Below are 21533 nucleotides of genomic sequence, written 5' to 3' on the forward strand. Positions count from 1 at the left end.
TGCTCTGCATTTTTAAACAATGTGTGGTAGAGTAGTATGGTAATTCCATTTGTCTTTAAGCCAGAGGTTAGTGCCTCAGCATATTACACTTGTGCTTTTTGACTAACAGTGTAGAAAAGAAAGCTGTGTGTATAGATATTTAATTTATTTTTACTTTGCAAATGTGTTATGTCTATGATTTAGTCAATAAACAGATGCTGTGTGTTAAGGCAGGCTGTCATAGAAAAGGAGTTTGTGTTGAGGCTTGGGGCCAGAGCATTTTCCAAAAGGAATATTTGTGCTTAGAAAACTTCTTATAAATATTCTTGTTCAGACATGAATTCCTCTTTTACTTCAGTGGGGTCACTGAATACATGTCGGTCATTTATTTCAGTTCCCTGCTATCGGGTCAGTAAAAAAGGTATTAGTGGAGTGTGGGTGGTTTTTCTTTCTGCTGCCAAGTTAGAGGTTTGATTGTGACAGTGAACTCTGAACAAATGACTTCATCTTTTTATGAGGAATATACATATTAATGTCATTCAGACAGTTTCTTGGGGACATACAAAATATCGGTATTAATTTTAGGGTTTGTATAATACAATGAGAATAAAGAGAAGAGGGTTCCTGCCCTGCCATCTTGCAGTCTAGCTAGTGAAACCCGACAGATCATGTGAAAGCTCTGTATTCTTCTAGTCATTGATGTCAGTATTATGGGTTTAGACTGGGTAATCAATAATAATATCTTTGCCCTTTGCATCCTTCTACTGAAGTTTTCATTTTCCTTTCTTTGGACTGTGGCCTTATTGTATTTTTGCTCCAAGATTTTAATTTGTGGGGCAGAGATGGTAGGTGTGATGTTAGCTAATTGCCTACAATGCTGGCTGGTGTGGACTTGACCTTTCCAAATTGGAGCACAATACCAAAGACACATTTTTAGTTGAATGAGATTCTTTGTTGTTTCAATCTGAGGGGAATCTTAGTATCTGGAGATCAATGAATGCATATAGATGAGGGACAAGTGCTTGGTTCAGGAACTCCAGGGCCATTTACCAATCAGTCCTCCAACCTGTGTGGTGGTCTTTACATTTCTTGGAAACATAATAGATTCAAGATATGAGGATAGGAGGGAGCCTGAAGCAAATCAGTTCCCTAGATTTCCTCAAAGTTCCTTTTAACTCTGGATCTCTCTTGGAATTGTTCCTTTTTTTTTTTTTTTTTTTTTAAACTTAGCGTATTTTTTCCAACAAGGAAAAAAAAAAAAAAAGAAAAAACCACCAAAACAGCACTCTGAATCTCTTCTTCCTATGGTGGAACCTAGTATTATGGAATCTGTTTACATCTAAATAAGGAAGGTAAATTATAATTTCAACAGCATGCCAATCAGCAGACCTAGAAGCCATAACTTCTAAAAGAAAATTTATATTCTAATTTTTATTTGTTGCCTATGTTTCATAATTTTTAATCTAAGATTTTTTTAGAAATGTTTGTTAGTCCAAATGAGTGCTCACAATATGGTAAACACATGGGAGATTTCTTTTTTTTTTTTTTTATTTCCATACGTTATTGGGGATCAGGTGGTGTTTGGTTACATGAGTAAGTTCTTTAGTGGTGATTTGTGAGATTTTGGTGCACCCATCACCTGAACAGTATATACTGCACCCAATTTGTAGTCTTTTATCCCTTACCCTCTTCCCACCCATTCCCCCTGAGTCCCCAAAGTCCGTTGTGTCATTCTTATGCCTTTGCATTATCATAGCTTAGCTCCTACTTATGATTGAGAACATACAATGTTTGTTTTTCCATTCCTGGGTTACTTAACTTGGAATAATATTCTCCAGTCTCATCCAGATTGCTGCGAATGCCATTCATTCATTCCTTTTTATGACTGTGTAGTATTCCATGGCATATATACCACAGTTTCTTTATCTTCTCATTGATCGATGGGCATTTGGGTTGGTTCCACATTTTTGCAACTGCGAATTGTGAGAAGCCATAACTTGATGGGTGTTTTGCAGTTGTATACTCCTTTGTCTGGACGGACACTGGACATATGTAGGGTTAAGAAATACATATGTGATTACAGGGCTTATTGTTTATTGAAAAACATATTACCATTAAATTAGAGTCTGGTGACTTATGATCTGATTTCAAAATAGCTTTGCCCTAATAACTTAAAACAGCTCTTTTCCTGTCAGCTGGCTTTTAAGGTGTATTCAGACCATGATTTTTTTTTTTGTACTTTAAAAAATGTGAGAGAAAATTCACATAATACAAACACTATGAGTATTTCTGGTCAAGAGAATTTAAGAAAAGTTAATTGACTCAACACTTGGTCCATTTTTTTGACTGATGGCTGATAGGCTGGGTGCTATAAAGCCAAGTCCTTGCCTTCCAGGAGATCACAGCCACCTGTGGGGATAAAAACACGTAAACAAATATTAATAGAAACATGTTACAAGGTGCCCTGTGATTGCCAAGGATGTTTACTACACTTTCCTCTTTGAGCCTGCCTCTGAAAATAGTGGAATCTTTTCCTCTTGCCTTGCTGTTTTTTTGTTTGTTTTTTTTTTGCAGCAACTGCTTCATTGTCTTAATGTTTACTCTGTCAGGGATTTCATATGAAAGTTAGAATTTTGTCAGCCACTCTGTTCTTCTGAACATCTCTTCCTTCCAACATTCAGAAGGCAGAAATGTAAGTGGTGACACCTGAAGTTAGTGTATTTGTTGGGATTATGAAACATGCAGCACATTTAGGACTTGGTATAAAAAAGCTATTTTTGAATGCTGAAATGTAGACTGGGTTTATACCAAGCTTATTTTTCCTGCAAGTCTGTGGCAAGACCATTGCACAATAAACTCCAAATCTGCTTGCTTACTTAAGCCAGTCTTAATATTCACATATTTGTTTTTATTGTACATTTCACCTTTCTCCCTTCCAAAAAACCCAAGCCAGGAAAGGGTCTCCTTACTGTCTTCTTTGCTTTGAAGTTTCCTGAAATTTTATGTCTCTGTTTTTTGTCGTTGTTGTTGCTGTTATCTCTTGCATGTTTGTAAATGTAATAGCAGTCAGTGCCTTTTCCTTTTATACTGGTAAATGAAGGCTTAGCTGGATAATGTTCATAAAGAGCTGTAGAATCCTTAGAGAAAGGACTAAATAAAATGAAATAGTATTATGCAAGATGAATAAACTACTTTCCTGTATTAAGCCGAGTTTTATTAAGGTGAATTTTTTCTCAATGCTAATCTGTTTTTTAAAATTTATTTTAAGACTCTAGCTTTATTAATAGTTAATGCTCCTTCATTTCCCTACTCTAAGGCATTTCTGAACTGGTGCAATTGTCATTTTTCTTCTTAACTTTATAAAGTATAGTATCTTTAAAATGTTACTTAAACATTCTTTGATGTCTCTCCTTGGCCCATGAAATGTAAAAATTGATTTTAATAATCTTATTTTATTAAAATCTTGCAACATTTTTGTCTAGTGCTAGAATATAATTTTCATAGCTCAATTTTAAACCTTAGACTTGAGTTTTATTTTACCTCTCTCTGTGTGAAAAGCTTAAAGGGCAAACTTATCAGGTTATACATTACAGTTTTACAGTTTTCCTCCTTTCAGCATCCTGACAGCTGAGAAAGTCAAGGGAACAATCAACAGACTGGTTTAAGAGAGCAGAAATGTTTCCAGTGTACTGGAATTTGCTTCCTCCCTGGTATGAAAGCTTATATTTGTAGCATACAAAGTGATGTTGTGTAAAAATGTGAAGGACAGGTGTTTACTCTGGCCTTGACCAAGGTGAGAATTTGAGATGGAAGAGTCAGGCTCTATATAGGGGATGTTTTGGAACTTGACCAGTCTGTCAGTTTTGTTACCTACCAGTGAAACTGAAAGGTAAGTGAAGGCAATGCAATTTCACAACTCATAATACAGCTCTAAAATCTTTTTTTTGGTTGATGTATTTTAAGCAGTTGAATATATTTTCCATAAATTTTACTGCTTTCCATTTACCTTTGAATAGAAGCCAATGAGGAGAAGTATTTAGAAGGTTATGAGCAATAACAGAATGAACTGTTGGAAAAGTCTTTTTGTGGCTTTCCTCAAGTGTGTACTGGTGGAAAAATTACTGTAATTTGATAGTGAAATGTTGGAAAATGATTTTATTTACTATTTAGAAAATAACACAAATGGGCCTTGCTTTTGAAATTCACAGGTTCAAAACATTTAGTTATGCCTCACTACCTCAATCTTTGCTCATTATGCTTTACATTGATGGAATTAAATGTGACACATTGCAATGTTGGATCAGCCCCACAGTTCTAAAATACAGGGTTTGATTAAATTATAAAAAAAATAAAGATACTGTACTGTTTAGTGTCAGAAATGGAGATTTGTGAAATTTTGTTTTTAGCTTGAGGTTGTCTGAAGGAAAGAAAGTATCCCAGTGATAGAGGAGGAAAAGAACATTAAGAATACCTGACTGTAACTTGCCTGTTGAAATCACAGAAGATTCTTCGGCTTTGGAAGAGCAAATAGTTTTTTCAAAGCTAAATCTTTAGTGTCTGTACTGATCATAATATGGCTAGTCCCCTGGGAAATGGTGCTTTCAGTATGTGTGTCTGCCCATGCCAGTAATAAACACGTGTTTATTGGCCATTCGGCCCTGAAGCATCCAGTTTTATCTTTTGGGTATACAAGGGCATGTGCGGATGAAGGTCACAGCTTCATGATGCTTGCTGTGAGGCTTATGGGTATCAGTAGGAAAGCTAACAATGTAATTCCCATAATGTCCAAGGAATTCTTTGGAGGCCATCCTCTGATTCTTTTGCTTACCTTGTACAGGGGCTGTCTATACAGTATTCCTCAGACTTTCAATCAATGGTGTGATTAACTTGTGCTTTAGAATTCATAAGATTATATGAGCATTTTCAGTGGCCTAAAGTCACCTGTCATTTGTTTTAATGGTTAAGGGTCAGGAATTGAAAGTTAGACATAGGTTTTAGTCTCAGCTGTGCTTCTGTGTGATTTTAGTTACTTAATTTCTATAAGCTTCAGTTTTCTTATGTGTAAAATAAGTATCCATTCATTCATTTGTTCATTCATCCATTCAATAAATAGTAAGTACTTCCCATGTGCCAGGCCTGCTCTTGGTGCTGGGAAGTGAGCAACGGGGAAAGCAGAGAAAAATCTCCGCTGTCATGGAGCTTCAATTCATGGGGAAATGGAATGTAAATTAAAAGAAGTTAAACATTTTGTGTATTTTCCACATGTGAATATATATGAGATGATGACAATTGCTACAGACAAAATGAAACAGCATTGGGGTAGAGACAAGATTGGAATGCGATTTCTATTTCATGGGGGGTAGACAGGAAAGGCTTCTGTAAATAGGTCATATGTAAGCAGAGACACAGATGAAGAGGAGGATGATATATGAGGATATCTGGGGATAGAGGCTCCAGGGAACAGCAAGTCTGGCAGGTGTTGCACATTCCTGAGGTGAGAACAAGCTTGGTGCATCAGAGGGGCAGTGAGGAGAGGCCATTGTGGCTGAAGTGGCTGAAGTAGAGTGAGGGAGGGGCAGAGCAGGATGGTAGTAGTGCCCAGTTTGTGGGGCTGCTTAGGAAATAACTTGCTTAACATGTACTTCGTACATATTAAAAGAATAAAACACTGTAACAGTTGAGGTTTATTTCGGGAATGCAAGAAGGGTTCATCATCTTATTAAATATAAATAGAAAAAAGTCATCTGGTTTTTTTTTATAGAAAAGGCATTTGATAAAATTCAATCTCTATTATCGATTTTTTTTTTTTTTTTGAGACAGAGTCTCCCTTTATTGCCAGGCTGGAGTGCAATGGCATAGTCTTGGCTCACTGCAGCCTCCGCCTCCCGTGTTCAAGCAATTCTCCTGCCTTAGCCTCCTGAGTAGCCGGGACTACAGGTGCCCACCATCGCACCTGGCTAATTTTTGTATTTTTAGTGGAGACGGGGTTTCACCATATTGGCCAGGATGGTCTCGATCTTTTGACCTTGTGATTCGCCTGCCTTGGCCTCCCAAAGTGCTGGGATTACAGGCGTGAGACACTGTGCTCGGCCGATTTTTTTTTTTTTGCCCAGGCTGGAGCGCAGTGGCAAGATCATGGCTCACTGCGGCCTCAAACTCCTGGGCTCAAGCAATGCTCCCACCTCAGCCTCCTGAGTAGCTGGGATTACAGGTGTGCACCACCATGCCTGGCTAATTTTTTTATTTCATTTTTTTTGTCGAGATGAAGTCTTGCTATGTTGCCCAGGCTGCTCTTGAACTCCTGGCCTTAAGAAATCCTCTCACCTCAGCCTCCAGAAGTGCTGGGATTACAGTTGTGAGCCATTGTACCTGGACCTATTATTGATTTTATAAAAACCCTTTAAAATATAATAGGAAAATACCCTTAGCAAAGTAAAGTGTGTTCATCTCAACCTAAAACCATCTGAGCCTAAATAGGAAATTTGAGAGCATTTCCATTAACATCAGAACCCAAAATAAGAATGTTTACTATTTTCACTAATTGTTAATGGTATTTGGAATCATAAACCAGTGCTGCTGGATGAGAGAAAAAAATGAAGTTATCAAGGAAATCAGAAAGGAGGTAAATGAATGTTGTTTGCAAATAATGGGAATATGTGACTCAAATATCCAAGAGAATAAAATAAAAAGCTAATTACGAAGAATATGATAATCTATAAATGTGCCTGGATACCCAAGTAATGTGTCAGCATTCATAACTTCCATATATGCTAACAATAACCAGTTAGAAGATATATTGGGGAAAAAGGCCATTAGCATAAAAAGGATGAAATACCTAAGAATAAACTTAGGAAAATAATATGGATGCTGTATGTGAAGGCGTTTAAAAAGGCTCCTGAAGTGTAAAAAAAAAGATACGAAAAAATGGAAAGGTCCCATCATATTCTTGGATGTGAAGGTGCCAATTCTCTGTGAATTAATCTGTATTTTTATGTAATTCCAGTAAAAATAACAACAGGATTTTTGGGGGCTCTAAACAAGCTGGTTCTATGGTCATTTGGAAAAGTAAACAACCACAAATAGGACAATTCTGAAAAAGAGAATAAAATCTAGCTTAGTAAGTCTACAATAATTGAAACATTGGTATTGCCAGATACCATATTTAGCATACAATAAAGGTGGTATTTCAAATTAGTCGGGTAAAGTTGCTCAGTTCCATAACTGAGGGAAAACCAGGTAGCTGTCTGGCGGAAAAGGTACTATTTGCAGCAGTATCTCAAATGTTAAGCCAAAAATCAATCTATGATAAACAAATTTAAAATGTAAACTAGATTGTAGAATAACATGGGAAAGTTATTTTATAATCTTGGAGTATGTACATACGGCCCTTCTAAGTAAGATAGAAAACTGAGAAGCCATAAAAGAAGAGATTGATATATTTGATTACATTTTTTAAAAAACCTGAGTAGCTTCTGCATACTTCAAGGAACAAGAAAATTGGGGAAAATATTTGCTTCTCAAATCATGAAGGGACTAATTTTCTTAATAAAAAGCTCCTAAAATCCATAAGAAAAAGTCCAAAAACCAGAAGAAAAATGGACTAAGGCTACAAATAGTCTAAAGGAAGGGAAATAACAGTGGCTTTTAAACATATGGAAAGATGCTTAACTTCACCCATTATCACAGATAGGCACATTACAACTACACCGAGGTACCATTTATCTCTGTTAGAAGGACAAAGATTACAAAGTCTTATAACCTATTCTGTAGAGAGTATAGGTGCAAAACATTAGTCTATTTAGTGGGCAATTGGCAAAATCTATAATATGAAAATTTCATATTGCTTTATCTAGGAATTTCAGTTTTAGAAATTTATCCTAGATACAAAAACACAGTCCTAGACATACAAACATTCATACGCACTATGAATGTATTCTGCATATACTGTACATACTTATTACATGCATGAGAAAATTATGTACAAAGGTATTCATTGTAGTAGTGTTTATAATGGCTAAAGGTTGGAAACAACCTAATGTTCATAATGGGATACTGAATCAATACATTATGTTACAGCTGTACACTCGAAAATGTCTGATCATAAAAATCCACACCAGTGAATTCTCTTTAGGTACCAATTTGGAAACATTGCCAATGTATGAAATAGTATAATATGTTTATTTGTGTAAAAAACGTTTATACAAGATGTTTTGTTTATATGTGAAAAAATACAATTTCTGGGAAAGCTAACTTGGTGGCTGAAGACATGCCTAGCCTCATTTCAAAAAAAATCTACACGTAGCACATGCCTTGCTGTTAGCACTTATTACATGCTAGTGGTGGTGGTGATTTTCGTTGTAAAAACAAGATTCCTTTGCCTCACAGGTTGATTTTTAACAGCTGAGTCTGGAAGAGGGTGGTCATCTCATTATAAATACTGCTTATTGAGTGTCAGACTTGGGTTTTTCACCAAGAATGCTGTATATACTTCCTGAAGTATGTTTCTTGGAGGTTATCAATACTAGCTGTGCAAACCAAAGATGTCAAATAATATTGGGCTAAACAAAACTAAGCAGACTTCTTTTCTACAAGGCCTTCTTAGAGCCTTAATATACATACTGTGTTTTGTGAATATTCAAGAAGAACATTTAGAATGTGGCATTTCCCCAAATTTATTTAACTACAGAACCTTGGACAATAACTACTTAAAAAAAACACCTTATGAGTAGTTGTCACATTGGGAAACATCACTTTAATACTAGAATTTGGTTTCATTCACCTTCATTATTCATTTTAGTAAGTCAGTATTCTTGGTGTATTTCTAAGATACTTGTGGTCTCTGCCTGCTTTCTTTTCCTTCCCTTGTGGTATGCTCCAATTCACGAATTTGTTTTGTAGTTGAGACCCTCCCAAAGTCATCCAAATTACACTCAGTTTCTTGGGTAAAAAAGAATTGTATGAAATTAATGTGAAATCTCAGGGATTGATTGAATAGAAATTGAAGATTGAAGCTTCATTTGGTTCAACTTTTCCTAAAGCTTTAGAAGGTTTGCTGTTGAGAGGAGGAATAAAATCAACTTAATGGATACACTGTTGAGGAATTGTGAGCTTAATGTGGAGAAGACAGTATTACTGTGGGGCTTAGAAGACATGGCTTCTACCTCTGTCTTCATCTTTTAGCACAACTTAATTTTGAACAGGTCACTCATCCTCTCTGTGCCTCAGTTTTATCCTCTGTAAAACTCAGGGATTGCATTGAAGTGATAAGTATGGGTCCATCCATTTTAAGACTTTAAGTTATTATTAACGTGCTTAATGGAATCAGTGAAGTTTGTGGACCTGTGTAGAATATTTTGTTCTACTATGGGAGTTTCCACATGTGAATATAATGTATTACCTGTCCCAGTTCAATCCTTTTTGAAAATGAAATTATTCAGTAATTAGCTCATAGTCAGCTTCATGTGTTTGAAAACTTATTGAATTGTTTGAAACTTCTCTCTTCGTTGGTTGGTTGGTTAATTATCCTCCAGGAAAGCGTTTGATTATATTACAGATCAATTAATACAATGCTATGGATAATCCACACCTCTTGTATAAATGTGCACCCCACCCACATTTGTTTCTCTGGTGTATGGAGAAATCCATGATGTGGATATTAATTCTCTCTCCCCACCCCAACAAAGTGTTCATTTGGTGGTTTTGCTGTGCTTTTGTGTACTCCCTGCCTATTAGCATATTTCTGAACTTGACATAGTAGAGGTCTAAATTCACTGAATTTATGCCATCTGGAAATGAGCTTTAAATTTTGTTCCTTTGTTGAAATTAGGGATGTGATATAGCTATTACACAGAAGGACTGTGAGCCTGAATTTGATTTTATTATGTGGAGGTAGAATGTTTTGTTGGAAGGAAAGCATTTGCCTGGGGAGAGATTTGAGTGTGACTGAATTGTTAACTGCCAGCTTCCCCCCTTTTTGGCAGGAGACATATTTTGTTTTTAAATGAGATGACAACCAAGAGAATTATCAAGAACCAGTGAATTTTAAGAGAGTTCTTTCAATTTACTTGAATTCCATTTAACCTTGCTTTCGATGTCATTCTGTGCATTACTGTCAAAGGACTCGGCTTCCTTTGAAGTCATGAAGCGTCGCTGCTGGCGGGATCATGATGGTAAAATATAAGAGTGGTTCTTAGTAAAGCCCTTAACTGATACCCAGCAATGCCTTATTACCTAAGTAAAAGCATATGTGTGCGAGTGCCTAAAATTGTAGAGTGTAAGGGGAGGATATATGATAATGGACATTGAGATGGGAGAAGTATTTCTCATGAATTAGGGATGCCCTTTCATAATTCACAAATTGCAAGATGAGAAAAGGCTTGAAATCACCTGAAAAGCATCTAGCAGCAATCTGTAATTCTTAAGAGGAGGGAAAAGAGCCTGTATCTCTCCAGCACATGATGATAAAACTGTTCCTGTGGGATATGGAAGAAGGAGAATTCTGTTACTTGTAAAACCCCTTGCGATTAAATGGCCAGAGATTTGGTTATGAGGTGATACTGGTAGTTCCCAGGTGGTTAATAAATGATTAATTGATTAGACTGAAGAAGGCTGATTTGAGGGTATTGAGGAAATCTGAATATGAAGAATTTGTTTTTTGCATGCAAAACGTTATCCTTTACTTTTCATACTCCACTCTTCTCATGCCTTGCCACTGCTACTCCTGTGCCTAGTTTTGAAGATTTAGGTCACACTGTGTCCCCCCACCCCCATTTTTTTCTTTTCATGAAATATTTGTTATAAGAGAAGGTACATTCTAAGCCTTTGACACACATACACACATAGGTTAAACACACATACACAACACCTTTTGTAGAGACTTCTAGGGCCATCTTTTATTTATTGGACTATTGCAGAAAAATTATTATGTGAAAGTGGCTTACCCTTTGAGGCTTGAGAAATCATGGCTATATAGAGATTTCAAAAAGACATATTTGTTTTACCGGACTCTGACTCGAATTGCTCCCCTCAACCCATCTAAAGATAGGAACTATTTTACCTATTATTTGTAACTGTATCAGAAGAAATTGCATCTCATTTTTTTCTTTTGCATAAGTAGTTGTGATCATATGTAATTACAACATTGTACCCTGCTTTTTCTTTCCACTTTGTATTATAAACTACATATTCCCATTTTATTGTAACTCATAACATTTCTTTTTTATTTAAAAATTACTTTAAAAATTTGACATAAAATTGTATATATTATGTACAGCTTGATGTTTTGAAGTATATTTATATATACATATTATGGAATGAAAAGTTTTTAATGGCCAAGAAAATTGTGATTAAGTAAATTATGTGGTTGTGGCAAATTTACAGTTTGTGACAAACTGACTTCCTCAGTTATTGGCATTTAAATCGTTTCCATGTTTATTTTTTATTTTTTTAGAACCCTAAGAGAGGCTTCTTGCACCTACGCAAGAAAAAATTGAGGGCAAATCCATAGAGTAAAGTGAAGGCAAGTTTATTAAGAAAGTAAAGGAATAAAAGAATGGCTACTCCATAGGCAGAGCAGCCTGTTTCCATGTTTTAAATTTAAGTATAGTATTTATTATTTCCTTAAAAAATGTACTCTCTTGGACATTTTCTCTGGCTTCCACTTATTGTGATATCAAATAGTGGCTTCTTGTGGTTTTGTTTAGTATCTATGTTAGCTTCTGGCTAACTGCTAAGGGTTAGTCTCTCTAGATGTTCTTACCGCTGTCTTGGACACCTCTACGTTTTGTTCTCTGTGTTTCTCCCAGGTAGGATAATTTCCTTGCCAGCTTCTCTTCAAGCTCATGTTTTTCTGGTTGTAAGGTAGGCATTAAGCCACACATTTGTGTTACGAAAATTATCTTGCCAGTTAGGCCTGATGATAGGAGATGTGTGTCTAAGACCAAAGTAGACTTTGCCCGTTGGATGGCGAAAACCTGAACTTTGAATTGTCAGTATCTAGAGAGGTCAAAGTTACTCAGAAATATTTGGGAATGTGTACATTTTTTGAAATTGTTTATAAAAAGTTTTTTGTGCTCCTTTCTTTGCTATTTTATATTATGCTATCATTATTATCTTAATATGATACTGTTGACCCATGGATATGGATTTACTTTCACACTTTTTTTCACTCCTAAAAGAAGCATATAATTGTTTGACATCTCTTATAAGATGGAAGAATCCTTTTCTATTTTCTGTTACCCAGCAGGAGTTTCTCATTTTTGGCTAGCATTCAGATTTCTAAATAAAGATTTGCTTTTTGCTTATTTATTTATTTTTTATGGTGAAGACAAATGCACACTGGGAGAACCCACTCAGTGTACAACATGTAGTGGTAAATGGGAGCGGAGAAAAAATAGAGATACTCAGATTGGATTTTGCAGTTTATTAATTATTATTTTTATTCCTCTTCATAGATTTTTAAAGTCTTCTTCTAGGGGTTTCCAGCAGAGCCAAATGTTAGAGAAATCTTTCCGCTCCTCTGAAGAGTGAAATGAGCAAATATAACCCAGCAGTAGGTTATTGAAGACAGCAGCCCCAGGTAATGTCTTCTTTTCTCATTATTATTGACATGTGTTCAGTAATGCTCAATAATATGTTATACTTTTTTTTTTTTTTTAAAGCAAGTCTACTTGAACTTACACATCCATGTGAACATTATCTTGTTTAAAATGTCTTAGGGAGAGGCTGTACTCTATCCTCTATGTGAAGCATTTAAAAAATCTTTTCTTAAGAACTGCATCTTGACCCTCTGGTAGCATTCTTCTAAGCATCCTGTTTTCTCTAGTGGCAAATATCAACCTTGTAAGGATATACTTGGGAAATAGTCTAAACTCATTTAGAACTTGGGTGATGATCATACCTGGGGTTCTCTAATTTTGATCAAAACCAAGAAGGAGCAATAACATAAGGAAACCAATTTTTCTTTTTGTAATTTGAAGACTCATACACTGTATTGAAAATAAATTCTACGAAGTGACTGAGTTTCAAGCAATGGTAGTATTGTTAAAATAATTGTTCAGGCTTCATAATTTACAGAGGCATGTACTATTTATTTGACTATAAATGTTGATATTCTTTCTTATTAAAATCAATAAGTCAATCTGTTAGTATTGTAGAAGAGTTCCTATGTTAATCAGAAACTTCCTTATTAGATATACCTCTAATGCTTTATAATTTGCCTCTATAAATGATCTTCTTGTGGGGGTGGGGGGGTGTTTTGCAATATTTCCCAAAGTGTTACTAGAGTGCTTGCTAAAAAAACACATTAAAAATTTCATATTAGTAGGCCTGAAACTAGTGTATCAAAATCAGAATCAGAATGGTAGGGGCAGGACTTGGGAATCTGCATATTGCAAGTGAATGTCAACAGAGATTGACACCCTGGTCCAGTAAAATCAGACCTCTACCTAGCATGTTTGTGGATTAAAAAATTTAGTGCAACTTATTGTGTAGACACAAAACAGCTATTTATGATTGTGTGCTTTTCTGGGAAGAGTAGGGGGAAGGGAGGCTTAGGGAAAGATTTGTTAAAGGATCCAAAATTACAGCTAGATAGGAGAAATAAGTTCTTCTGTTCTATACCATGGTAGGATGACTATAGTTAACTATCTAGCTGTAATTTTGTATCCTTTAAGAAATCTCTCCCTAACCTTCCCTTCCCCCTAGTCTTCCAAGTCTATCATTTTAGAGACAGTTTAAGATAAGGAACAGAAAAGCTGATAATCATAAGTAGCAGTTTTATGTCCACGTAGGACTTCTTATGAAGTTCTGTTTCTAATTAAGGTATTTCAGGAACAACATGGTATTGCATAAATTTGGAGCTCATTTTAGACTAAGATTTAATAATTGTTAATAGGCATTGAGCCTGTGTTTAAGTTTTATGTTAGCATTTGTTGGGTAATGACTTCTTAAGTTCGGGATTTGACTCTGATGAACTCTGAGTTTTGGTCTTAAGTTTGGAATGTGTGTGTGTATCCTCTGTTACAGGGCTTTTCCCAGTTAACTCCAACCAATGAGAGCTCCTCTGATGTTTTAGGGAGCTTTAATTTCAAGGTCCTTAGCAGAATGAACATTCTTATGGTAAAGAATTAGCCACTCATGAATCCTGGGGATAATCTATAGTCGTTTACAACCATTCACCTGTCTGTAGAGCAGAAGTTGTTTGGAACATGTTCTTGCCTCTTAGCTCTAGAAAGCAGCATGAGTGATAGAATGATATTTATACTGGTTTGGAAAAGGTCAGAAACCAAATATTGTTGCCTTAGACGTGAGGTTATTTTGAGTTGTGCAGGAGACTTTGGGAGTGGGGTGTGAAGAGTACAAAAACAAATATATGTAAAAGGGAAGGCCTGGCAAGGATACTAAGAAGGTAGAGGGAGTAGCTTAGGTGGTTGTAGGACTGACTTGGATAATGAAAGGATGTAACACTTGGGTGTATTGGTTTCTTCCGAGGAAATGATGGTGGATACTAAAGGTAGCATAACAAGGACCACCCAAGTGGAAAATGGGTTTGAAGATGGACTCTGAAAGCTTGAAGACAGTATGATGCAAAATGTGTATGATAGTCCTCAGGAGAGGCTGTCAGTAGAATTCATCTGTTATGAAATTTGGTTGTGTTCTCAGAACAGTGAGACAAATAGCAGGTGGATAGAGGCAATTACAGATATTCTGAGCTGTTGAGATAATTGTATATTTGAATATGCTATTTCAGGGTTAAAAGTCGTCTACATGAGAAAAGAAGAGCACTTATGGCAGCATTAGAAGGCTCTCCTTTCTAATGTAATGCCAGGAATGTCTGAGTCATGCAGAATTGGGATGGTGAGTGAGGAATGTTTCTCTGTGGCTTCCCTGGCTTTGTGTGGGGAGCCAGTGGGAAGCCATTTTCAAAAGTGGTTTTGAATAAAAATCTAGCCCCAAAACTGTTTTAGTAAATAACACAAAAATATACCTAAAAAGTGACTTGTTAGGGTCAAATAATCAAACCACCTACATAATGCTGTAAATCTGAAATTTGTTCATTTTGCACATATCTTTTCATAATTTTATCAATTTTTAAATTATAATCTATCTATGCCTTCTTTTGTAAATTTAGTCTTTTTAATTAATTCATCCATTTTGGTCTCTTCACATATTCTATGACCCTTATAATTTCTTTCTAGCATAGTTTGGATCTTTTCCAGTTTTTTTTTTTTTTTTTTGTCTGTTCTAATTGACCAGAATGGCTTAAAATAAATATGTATAATTTATGTTTGGTCATGTTTTCCATTTCATTTTTAACATCATTTCTGAAATACCCTTGTCTTGGTCTTTAAGTGTATAGTGCCACACTGAACTGATGTACTCAGAGAAAAGTCTCTAACAACTCTAGTCTAGACTAGAGGTTCTCAAAGTGCGGTCCCCAGATGAACAGTGCAAACTTCACCTGGGAACTTGTTGGAAATGTAAATTCTTGGACTGAATCAGAAGCCCAGAGGGTGGAGCTCAGAGTTTTTTTTTTTTTTTTTTTTTTTTTTTTTTGAGACAAATCCTCACTCTGGTTGCCCAGACTAGAGTGCAGTGGCACATTCTTGGCTCACTGAAGCTTTGACCTCCCGGGCTCAAACGATCCTCCCACCTCAGCTTCCTGAGTAGCTGGGATGACAGGCACCTGCCACCATGCCTGGCTAATTTTTTTATTTTTTGTAGAGACGGGTTTCACCATGTTGCCCCACCTTCTTGAACTCCTGAGTTCAAGCAATCTGCCCGCCTTAGCCTCCCAAAGTGTTGGGATTACAGGCGTGGGCCACTGTGCCTGGCTGAGGTTTATATTTAACAAGCCCTCTAGGTCAGCAGTCTCCAACCTTTTGGCACCAGGGACTGGTTTTGTGGAAGACAATTTTTCCATGGATGACGGGGATGGCGTGGCTTGAGAATGAAACTGTTCCATCTGAGATCATCAGGCGTTAGTTAGATTCTCATAAGGAGTGTGCAACCTAGATCCCTCACATGTGCACTTCACTTTAAGGTTTGCGCTTCTATGAGAATCTAATGCCACTGCTGATCTAACAGGAGGTGGAGCTCAGGAAGTAAAGCTCACCCACTGCTTACCTCCTGCTTGGTGGCTTGGTTCCTAACAGGCCAGAGACTGGTACCAGTCTGGGTCTCGGAGGTTGGGGACCCCCTGCTCTAGGTGATTCTGATATGTGCTATTGTGCAAGCCATTTATTTTTTCTTGTCCTTGGTCTCCTGAGCAGATACATTACGGGTTCTCAAACTGTGTGCACATGAATCATCTGCTAAGCTTATTTTAGACATTTCAAGAAGCAGAGAATTTTTCCTGACCACATACCAAGAGATTTTGATTCAATACGTCTTGGATAACTCAGTTTATGTGCATTTTAACGAGCTCTCCGAAGTAGTTCCCATATCTATGATCTGGTTTAAATGGATGTCTCTCACTTTCTTGAAGCCCAAAATTGATGTGATTTTAAATGGCTCTTTGGGTTTAGTAACTGAAAACTTGGGGCCAGAAATTTATTTGTAAAATGCAGTTTGGATTATTTTTTGCTGAAGTCAGATTATGTTCTGATTTCTTTCCTTGAAAAATATTTTCTTGCCGGGCGTGGTGGCTCATGTCTGTAATCCCAGCACTTTGGGAGGTCCAGGCGGGTGGATCACCTGAGGTCGGGAGTTCGAGACCAGCCTGACCAACATGTTGAAACCCCATCTTTACTAAAAATACAAAAATTAGCCGGGTGTGGTGTCAGGTACCTGTAATCCCAAGCTACTCGGGAGGCTGAGGCAGGAGAATCACTTGCACCTGGGAGGTAGAGGTTGCAGTGAGCCGAGACTGCGCCACTGCACTCCAGCCTAGGCAACAAGAGCAAAACTCCATTTAAAAAAAAATGTATATTTTCTTGCTTACTATATAATATTTTTCTGAGGCTTCTCCTTCTTGGTAAGGAAAAGAGCCTTTGGCCCTTAACTTGGAGATTTCATTATGCAGTTCTTCTAGGTAATTCTTTCAAATAGTAAACCTTAAAACACTATTCTAGGGAATGTCACTTTTTATTGAGATGTATCTTTTTGTCCCTGCCCTGTATTTCTTATCTTTAAGCCTGTTCCCTATGGATGATGGTATATTTTCCTCATCTCAATGTCATTCATATTTTTGTTTTTTTCTTTAGTTTTATGGTACTTCTTTATTAGAAGAATCGTTTGTGAGTCTTCCTCTTCTTTTCAGTCCTTTTTTTCTCTGTTCATCCCTTGGATTTAGGAAATTTCCAAGCTTTTTCTTCTTTCCACATCTCACCCACATGTTCTTCCCTCAGGGCCTGCTTTTTCATGTTGGCTAGGAACTTGCTCAGACATCACCTTAGCATCCACCTTATAAAGTAGCATCCAACTCCCACAACTCTCTCCTAAGCTTTAGACCTGGATGTCCCACAGTCAGGTCAGGTTATCATGTCTGGCATTGAACTCATTGTTCTTCACACCTGAAATCTGTGCCTTCTTTCATATTCCCTGTATTGGTGAATGGCATCACCATCAACCATCAACCAAATGTAGCTAACATTTATCAGGTGTTTCCTGTGTGCCAGGCACTATTCTAAGATCTTCCATGTAATTCCTTACAAAATCCTTTGAGATACATTCTATTATTTTTCTCATCGTACAAATAAGGAAACCGAACCACATAGAGTTTAAGAAATTATCTCAAGGTCACAAAAGTATTAATTAATGGAGATGGAATTCAAGCCAGGCTGTCTGGTTCTAGAGCATGTAGTCCTAATTACTGTGCTTTGCTGCCTTTCTTTTTCAGTGGCTCAAGCCAGAAATCTAGGATTATCCTTTACTTCATTTTCTTCCCTCTGCATATCTGCTTGGGACTCTTGAGTTCACCTACTAAATCTCTCTTAAAACTACACTTCTGCTTCTCTACATTCCATTGTAAGGGTTCTGGTCCAGACCTTCATCATCTGTCTTCTCAACTACTATAATTGGTGTTTTCTTTCCATTCATTTATATTATGGCTGGTGTATTCTGATCATGACACTCCTCTGCATTCACCAGTGTAGCTCCTCCACAATCAGTCATCCATTGTGGGCAATGCTTTTCTTTTATCCATATGTGCAGGTTTGTTATATGGGTATATTGTGTGATGCTGAGGTTTGGGCTATAAATGGTCCTGTCACCTAGGTAGTGAGCATAGTACCCAATAGGTAATTTTTCAGCTCTTTCCCCCCTCCCTCTCTCTCCGCTCTAATAGTCTCCAGTGTCTATTGTTCCCACTTATAAGTGAGAACATGTGGCATTTGGTTTTCTGTTCCTGCATTAATTCTCTTAGGATAATGACCTCCAGCTGCATCCATGTTGTTGCAAAGGATGTGATTTCATTCTTTTCTAATGGCTGCATAATATTCCATCATGTACATATACCACATTTTCTGTATCCAGTCCACTATTGATGAGCACCTAGGGTGACTCTATGTCTTTACTATTGTGAATAGTGCTGTGATTAGCATGTGAGTGCATGTGTCTTTTTGGCAGAGCAACTTATTTTCCTTTGGGTATATACCCAGTAATGGGATTGCAAATGCTGCCATAGTATTCCATTCTTTTCCTTTCATCTGACTCATCAAACTGTTTTAGTTGTTTGTTCAGTTACCTCTTTTAGACCGTGAGCTGCATCTTATTTATTTCTGTGCGTCTATCACCCAACGTAAGTATTCAATATTGATTATATGAAAGGACAAATGAATATTTAAATGAGCCAACTGATTTCTACCAATTCTACATGCTTCCTACTTTTGTAAAATAACTCGAGCTGGTGGAGAGAGAGTGGGAAAATGGCAGATAGGAGACAGGATTAACAGGCAGCTCCCACTTAGGCAGACAGAACAGCATATGGAGACTCACATTGTGAACTTTTGCTCCAAGAACCACCACAGGAACATACCAGGAAAACTGAAAGAATTCACAGACCCTTTGAAAGAAGCAGCTTACCGCTGCAAACTCTACGTGAGTTCCCAAGGTGTGAGAGGAGGAGAAGTCTGCCTCTGCACCCACATCCCACTGGGAACCTGAAAATCCTGAAAATCCAGGTCACAGGAGAAGGATTTAACCTCACCTAGAGCTGAAACGGATTTAGGGAGCTGAGTGAAATATAAAAGTCGAAGAAGTAGTGGGAAGAGCACTGTAGGCACTCCAGGTCCCCAGCTAGAGTCCAGGGAAGCCATTCCTGGCCTTATATCACAGGGGTCTTTGGGGAAGGGAAGGCAGCCAGCAGAATTGGGGAGGGGCCACAGAGTGAAGGAAACTCCTAGCTGAACTTTGTAATAATTTTGACTGAGCACGAATTTTCCTGAGTAGAATGTAGGGTTGGGGAGTGAACAGGAAGCACGGATAGGAGTGCAGAAGCTACAGCCAAAGGTGCAGGCAGGTGGGGAGGGGCAAGGCCTGAGAGCCCTGCTTGCTTTCTCAGCAGGGAGGCTTGTAGCCTGGGGCAAGATCTCAGCCCTGCTTGCCAGCTGCTGGATATAAACTCAGTGCTGTTGTCGAGGCATGGTGGGAGTGAGACTGGCCTTGCTGGGAGCTGGGTGAGACCTGTCATTGCCGACTTTCCCCGCTTCCCTGATGACCTGTAGGGTGCAGCAGAGGCAGGCATAATCCGCCTGGGAACATAGCTCTATTGGCCTGAGAACTACCCTCCATCCTCCTCAGTGGCCGCAGCAAATCCTACCCAAGGAGAGTCTGAGTTCAGACCCGCCTAACCCTGTCCCCACCTGATGTTTTTCCTCTACCCGCCCTAGTAGCCAAAAACACATAAACTCTTGGTTGGAAGTTCTATGGCCCCACCCATCACCTGAGAAACCAGAGCACTTATCCTTGCCTATGTAGGGCAAGGTTATATCCCCCTTCTACTACTGCAGCAAGTGCTCTCTTGAAAGCACCACCTCCTGGCTGGAAACCAACCACTTGAAGTTATTATAGCAACTCATAACAGAACCCTGCTCCAAAGAAGGAGAAAACAACAGCTAATTCCACTACCTGCAACACCCTGGCTAACCAGAGGTCGTGAGTCTATGTGACAGCTTCACAGCTAGCATAACCAGCATTTGAGAAAACCAGTGCACTAAACAAAACTAAAACCAAGGAGTCCCGCAGAGTCCACTTTACTCCCCTCCCACTTCCACCAGAGCAGGTGCTGGTATCCATGGCTAGGATACTTGAAGATGGATCACATCACGGGACTCTTTGCAGACATTCCCCAGCACCAGCCCAGAGCCTGGTAGGCCTACTGGGTGGCTAGACCCAGAAAGGCAATAACAATCACTGCAGTCTGTTTCTCAGGAAGCCGCATGTCTAGGGGAAGGGGGAGAGCACCACATCAAGGGATCACCCTGTGGGACAAAAAAATCTGAACAGCAGCTCTTGAGTTCCAGATCTTTCCACTGAAACAGTCTCCCCAAATAAGAGGGAACCAGAAAAGGAATTCTGGTAATATGACAGAATGTGATCCCCAAAAGATCACAAGCTACCCAGCAATGAATCCAAACCAAGAAGAAATCTCTGAATTGCTAGATGAAGAATTCAGAAGGTTGATTATTAATCTACTCAAGGAGGCACCAGAGAAAGGTGAAAACTGACTTAAAGAAATTAAAAAAAAACAGGATATGGATGAAAAAGTCTCCAGAGAAATAGGTATCATAAAGAAAAGATAATCACAACTTCTGGAAATGAAAGACCCACTTTGAGAAATGCAAAATACACTGGAAAGTTTCAGCAGTAGAATCGAACAAGTAGAAAGAACTTCAGACCTTGAAGACAAGGCTTTTGAATTAACCATCTGACAAAGACTAAGAAAAAAAGAATTAAAAAAATGAACAAAGCCTCCAAGAAATTTGAGATTATGTTAAATGACCAAACATAATAATTGGTATTCCTAAGGAAGAAGAAAAATCTAAAAGTTTGGAAAACTTATTTGAGGGAAGAATCAAGGAAAACTTCCCTGGTCTTGCTAGAGATCTAGACATCCAAATATAAAAAGCTCAAAGAACATCTGGGAAATTCATTGCAAAAAGATCATGATCTAGGCACATAGTCATCAGGTTATCTAAAGTCAAGACAAAGAAAAGAATCTTAAGAGCTGTGAGGCAAAAACATCTGGTGACCTATAAAGGAAAACCTATCAGATTAACAGCAGATTTCTCAGCAGAAACCCTACAAGCCAGAAGGGATTGGGGTCCTATCTGTAGCTTCCTTAAACAGAATAATCATCATCCAAGAATTTTGTATCCAGTGAAACTAAGCTTCAAAAATGAAGGAGAGATAAACTCTTTTTCAGACAAATGCTGAGAGAACTTGCCACTACCAAGCAAGCACTATAAGAAATGCTAAGAGGAGTTCTAAATCTTGACGCAAAACCTCAACATACACCAAAATAGAACCTCCTTAAAGCATAAATCTCACAGGGCCTATAAAACAATAACACAATGAAAAAAACACAAGGTATTCAGGCAACAACTAGCATGATG

General features: G+C 37.8%; 1 protein-coding gene across 4 annotated transcripts in view; it reads left to right on the forward strand.

Annotated features, from left to right (window-relative positions):
• The window catches only part of FHIP1A (FHF complex subunit HOOK interacting protein 1A), a 258783-nt gene that overhangs the window by 60248 nt on the left and 177002 nt on the right, over positions 1-21533 (forward strand). For 3 of the 4 annotated variants that reach the window (XM_034959259.3, XM_055111917.2, XM_063603589.1), the window contains one exon: positions 12432-12556. The exons of the other annotated variant lie outside the window; for it this stretch is intronic. The gene's annotated coding sequence lies outside the window, so the exon portion shown is untranslated. The remainder of the gene's footprint in view (positions 1-12431; positions 12557-21533) is intronic. 4 annotated transcript variants of the gene reach the window in all.

This window comes from Pan paniscus, chromosome 3 (genome assembly GCF_029289425.2).
Source record: "Pan paniscus chromosome 3, NHGRI_mPanPan1-v2.0_pri, whole genome shotgun sequence".
Classification (NCBI taxonomy): domain Eukaryota; kingdom Metazoa; phylum Chordata; class Mammalia; order Primates; family Hominidae; genus Pan; species Pan paniscus.